The sequence below is a fragment of the Triticum dicoccoides genome, chromosome 7B (genome assembly GCF_002162155.2).
Source record: "Triticum dicoccoides isolate Atlit2015 ecotype Zavitan chromosome 7B, WEW_v2.0, whole genome shotgun sequence".
Lineage (NCBI taxonomy): Eukaryota > Viridiplantae > Streptophyta > Magnoliopsida > Poales > Poaceae > Triticum > Triticum dicoccoides.
This window is the reverse complement of record NC_041393.1, coordinates 461,872,940-461,879,395: the sequence shown is the minus strand read 5'-3', so window position 1 is coordinate 461,879,395 and position 6,456 is coordinate 461,872,940.

The following is a 6,456-nucleotide window of genomic DNA, read 5'->3' as shown; positions in this document are numbered from 1 at the left end:
TAACTTTCATGGATAAAAAAATAGATCTGATCATAAACTCAAAGTTCATTGGATCCCAACAAACACACCGCAAAAAGAGTTACATCAAATAGATCTCCAGGAGACCATTGTATTGAGAATCAAGAGAGAGAGAGAGAGAGAGAGAGAGAGAGAGAGAGAGAGAGAGAGAGAGAGAGAGAGAGAGAGAGGAAGCCATCTAGCTACTAACTACAGACCCGTAGGTCTACAATGAACTGCTCACGCATCATCGGAGAGGCACCAATGAGGATGATGAACCCCTCCGTGATGGTGTTTAGATTGGATCTGGTGGTTCTTGAACTTGCGGTGGCTAGAATTAATATTCGTCGACTCCCCTAGGGTTTCTGGAATATTGGGGTATTTATAGAGCAAAGAGGCGGTGCGGGAGGCCACCGAGGTGGGCACAACCCACCTGGGCGCCTGGGCCTCCAGGCGCGCCCAGGTGTCTTGTGCTCACCTCGCGCCCCCTCTTTGGTACTTCTTTGGCCCACTAGATGTATTCTGGTCCAAAAAAATCCACAAATTTTTTTGCTGCGTTTGGACTCCGTTTGATATTGATTTTCTACGATGTAAAAAACCAGCAGAAAACAACAACTGGCACTAGGCACTATGCCAATAGGTTAGTCCTAAAAAATGATATAAAGTTGCTATAAAATAATTGTAAAACATCCAAGAATGACAATATAACAACATGGAACAATAAAAATTTATAGATACGTTGGAGACATATTAGCATCCCCAAGCTTAATTCCTGCTCGTGCTCGAGTAGGTAAATGATAAAAACAGAATTTTTGATGTGGAATGCTGCCTAACATGTTCATCACATAATATTTTCTTTGTAGCATGGACATTTGGAATTTTATATGGTTCAAAGCAATAGTCTAGTTTTGACATGAAGACTTTAATACTCAAGCATATCAACAAGCAACCATGTCTTTCAAAATATAAATACGAAAGCAAGTTATCCCTAGCCCATTATGGTCAATCATTGATCCATTCATGAAACACACTCGCATATTAGCTACACCCATTCTCAAGTACGATCATAGTGCCCCTTAGTTGGTGCTTTATAAGAGAAGATGGAGACTCAAGTAAAAATTAAAATTGCATAAAGTAAAAGAAAGGCCCTTTGCAGAGGGAAGTAGGTATTTGTAGAGGTGCTAGAGCTCAAAGCGAAAAAGATAGAGATAAAAACATTTTGGGTGGCATGCTTTTCCTGTCAACGAAAATGATCGAGTAGTTCCCAATACTTTCCATGCTAGATATATCATAGGCTGTTACCAAACAGAAAATAAAGTTTATTCCTTTTTCCACCATACTTTCACTCTCCATGGCTAGCCGTATCCACGGGTGGCTTCCATACTAACACTTTCCAAGGAATTTATTATTTGACAACATAAAGTAAATTCATTTTTCATTTTGGGACTGGGCATCCCTAATACATTTGCCATACTCTCATGCAATGACAAGTGAATAAACACTCATCTTGAGAATAACATATCTAGCATGGAAATATACCAGCCACCCCCTTCATTTCATGAGCGGTACGAGCGCACAAAAGAGAAATCTATTTTGAAAATTAGAGATGGCACATACAAATTTGCTTAGAATAGCAAAAGAATACCACATATAGGTAGGTATAGCAGACTCATGTGGCAAAACTGGTTTAAAGGGTTTTGGATGCACAAGTAGTGATCATATTTAGTGCAAATGAAGGCCAGCAAAAGATTGGGAAGCATCCAACCAAGAAACGAAAAATCTCGTAAGCGTGCATTAAGCATAACTAACATCGAACAATGCACCACAAGTAGGATGTAATTTCATTGCATAACTATTGACTTTCGTGCTTGTTGGGGAACGTAGTAATTCAAAATTTTCCTATGATCACACAAGATATAGCTAGGAGATGCATAGCAACGAGAGGGAGAGTGTGTCCATGTACCCTCGTAGACCTAAAGCGGAAGCGTTTAGAAACACGGTTGATGTAGTCGAGCGTCTTCACAATCCAATCGATCCAAGTAACGAACATACAACACCTCCGTGTTCAGCATGCGTTCATCACGATGACGTCCCTCGAGCTCTTGATCCAGTTGAGGACGAGGGAGAGTTCCGTCAGCATGACGACATGGTGACGCTGTTGATGATGTTACCGGCGCAGGGCTTCGCCTAAGCACTATGACGATATGACCGAAGTGTTAAACTGTGGAGGGGGGCACCGCACACGTCTAAGAGATTGTTTGTTGTGCTTTTGGGTGCCCCCCTGTCCCCGTATATAAAGGAGGAGAGGGGGAGGCCATCCGGCCCTATAGGGCACGCAAAGAGGAGGGGGTCCTACTAGGACTCCAAGTCCTAGTAGGATTCCACTTGGTGGAAGGGGGGAGGAAGGAAGGGAGAGGGAGAGGGAAAGGGGGGCCGCGCCCCTCCCCTAGTCCTATTCAGACTCCCCATGGGAGGGGGGGCGCCTCCCCTATGTGGGATGTCCTCTCTCTCCCCTATGGCCCAAGATGACCCATTGCTTCCCCGGGGGGTTCCGGTAACCCTTCCGGCACTCCGTTTTTACCCGGTACCACTCAAAACTCTTTTGTTGTCCGAATAACATAGTACAATATATCAATATTTATGTCTCGACCATTTCGATACTCCTCGTTATGTCAGTGATTTCATCTGGGACTCCGAACAAACTTCGGTCATCAAAAACATATAACTCTTAATACAAATCGTCATCGAACGTTAAGCGTGCGGACCCTACGAGTTCGAGAACTATGTAGACATGATCGAGGCACATCTCCGATCAATAACCAATAGCGGAACCTGGATGCTCATATTGGCTCCTACATATTCTACGAAGATCTTTATTGGTCAAAGCGCACAACAACATACGTTGTTCCCTTTGTCATCGGTATGTTACTTGCACGAGATTCAATCATTGGTATCATCATACACTGGTACGCGTTGGTGCTATACAAACGGTTTAAAACCCCTTTCTGCGACAGCATTTGGAACCGTCACCTAGTGAGTGTGGGCGATTAGGGGGTCCTTCCCACGCGACCCAGAAACCGTCGGGGATAGGCCCTCCCGGGACATCAAATGAGTTCGTGTGTGATCGGGTGACCCACGGAAACCCAATCATTTCCGTAGGTATGTACATCCACACGATGAATCCCAGAAAACATTTCCGTAGGTATGTACATCCCACACGGTGAATCCCAGAAAAACATTTCCGTAGGTATGTATATCACACACAGTCAATCCAAGGAATATGTTTCCGTTCTTATGTACACCCCACACAGTCAATCCAGGGAAAACGTTTCCGTTCGTATGTACATCCCACACAGGTTATGACGTTATGTATAGGCTCGTGTGTGATATGTGTAACTATCACACACGCTCTACCTTGGCTAACCATTCGCTTTTATCGAGTACATCACACACGATTTAATGCAGAAAACTGTGTGGCATTGGGCTATCCATCACAAGCATTTTTACTGCTAGAACCGTTTGCAAAGTTCCATGACCCATTTAGCAGGTTTATTAGTTTACAATTAATAATTCCAGTATTACGCAAATTCACATTTCATATCGAACAGCTGTTTGCCAATTTCATATCAGGCACATAAATATATTTTAACATCATAGTACAATAGCTACCTGAAAACAACACAATACAACATATAACTAGTTCAGCTTTATAAGAACAATATTAGAAAAATATATTCACTTCCCTAATCGAGATCATCCAGGCTCATCTTATCTTTGAGTTCAGTAAGAACTTGTTTTGCACTGGCCAACTGGGAAAGTGCCTCCTCCTTCGCCAACACCATCTTAGCAAAGTCTGATTTAAAAAATCTGAGCTCATTCTCCACCTTCCTCTTTTTATCCCACATCTTCAAATATTCTTCAGTGTTGACAACACTTTCTCTAAGCCTACCTCTATTCTCTTCCTCATACATGCTCCAGAGCTTTGCAAGGCACATCTTCAAAGACTGTGGCCACTTTTGATCAACCCACTCCAAGTAAGAACACTTCCGTTCATCCTATAATATTTAAAACTAGATCAATAACAATTGTAGGGGAAATGGGTTCATAGCAACATAGAAAATCACCAAATACTTATTTTTAAAAACTGAAGAAACAAATTAACTATGACATATCTTCTCAAAAAGATCAATGTGCAAATGAATTAATTGCTACTGAGACAACAACCAAATTCTGAAACATCAGAAGCTATAATTAACTACAACAACACTACAAGTTCTTACTCATGTACTATAAATAACAAATTGAACATTTTATGAGGAAGGTAAATATAACTGCAACAGCATAGCGACGGTGTTTGGATGATAGCAAATTGATACTAACATGTGTGTACATGCACGAATTTAGTAATATAGAACTAATAGCACTAAGGCGACCACTATGTATGCCAAAACTGGTGTAAAGACAACTGTTGCTACATCTTGCAACGGTGTCCTGCACTGGCGAGCCGACGCAGCGGAAAAAAATCAGGGACCCGAACTCCGGAGCACCTAGTTGCTCCGACGCCCAGTTCCTTCGTGTTATAAAGATTTTGTATTTTATTGCTTGGCTGCTCGGATGTGTGGACAACTTGGCTCCACAAACTGCTAAAGCGGTGCCAAATTATTTTCTTATGGCACCGCTGATGAGATGGCAACATTTTTTGATACTAGGTACAAACTGTGACACTGTCTTAGGATGCATTTGGTTGAAGGTGTGGTATGAATGGGTTGGGACCGTGACAGTGTCTGAATCATATCTAACAAATGATTTGTAACAACGAAAGAGGATCTAACCTTCTCTACACATGCCAAAAACTTCCTCCCACCGTCCACAGATTCAAACGCAACTAGCTTCACGCATGGAGATTGACGGTGACAACGAGCAGACGGATCTTCTGCCGCCCCGCTCCATTTGTTGCAACTGAAGGTCCTAGGGAACTACAAGAGGAAGAAATGACTCAAATCGACCACCGGGTAAATATCCGTCATTCAAAGTCATAGCCCAAGAGAGAGAAGAGAGGCATACCCGGGTGGTGGAGTCGTCGTTGTCGGAGGAACCACTGGAGAGGTCTTTGAAGATGCCCATGCCGACCCCGGCGGTAGGATGCGAGACGGCGAGAGCGAGGAAGCAAGCAAGGAAGCGGCTATAGCTTAGGAAGGAAGGAAGGGGGAAACAGGGGAAATGTTACTTGTGGTCGGGGAGAAAAGGGGACGGGGAGGGGGAGGGTAGATATTTCGGCGGTAGGCCAAAAATTTCGAAATGTGGAGGGAAACTTTGCGCGTGGTGCCGCCGAACACCATTCACTTTGAATGATAGTGTGCATCGCAAACGATTCTTCTACTTAACGCGCATGGGATGAGTTTGAAAATTGAAATTTTGGTGGAAATTTCCCAGCGTACGTCATTGCATAATTTAACATCGCTGGCTAATTTGGGTACACAAAAGAGCGTACATCACACAAACCAGACTTACCGAATCGAGCAATTTTAGTAATTAAACAGAGACAGTTCACCTAAACATTGCTCTAACAGAAGACCATCATTAAAAACAAAGCCTAAGTACGGATAATTTTAACAAATCCGCTGCCGCGTCGGCCTATGCATCGCCGGTGTGAGATGAGATGTTGATGACTTGTCCTGGCGACATGCTACCGTTGGTGGACTCCGCATCCCCCTACTGAAGTTGACCGCGTCCTCGTCCTCGGTGCCGCCCTCAAGGTTGTAGTACTCGTAGTAGTGGCTGCGCCAGAGCTCGCGTTGGTACTCCACCGCCGATTCCTCGACGGACAGACTCTTCTTTACCTCGACCTGGGCCACGCGCAACTCCTCCTCCTGGCACTCCTCTATCTCCGCCGCCTCCTGCATCTCCAGCTCCCGCTCGACGACCTCATGAGGAAGCAGGTGCTCCATGGCCACTGCCGCCTTTTCGGATGTGGGTTGCATGCTGGATTCTGAGGTGGCCTGGAATATCTTGGCGTGGATGGCCTCGACCCGGGCCAGGGCGACATCGGTGACACAGACGGCAGCTCGAGCGCTCTCGGCATTTGCAGCCGCCATCACAGTAGCAGTTGGAGCCGTCTCGGCTGCTGCAGCTGCCCTGTTGGCTGTCACAGACACCCTCTCGGCGAAAGTAGCCACGCTCAATGCGGATGCGGCAACACTCTCAGCGTAGGCGGCTGCGCTCTCGGCACAGGCGCCGGCGCTCGGGGGGGACGTGACCATCATACATGCCTTCACGAAGCGTTTCCACGGCATCATCTTTGCAAGAAGTGGGTGCAGGAACGGGGATCGGGATTTGTGGATTTGGGGGTTGCCGGCACTGGAGCAGACGAGCCGGCGAAGCTTAAGAAGGAAGACTTAAATAGACCCAGATTTTTTCATCGCAAACGATTCCTACAAAACAACTGTGTGTGATGTTGTA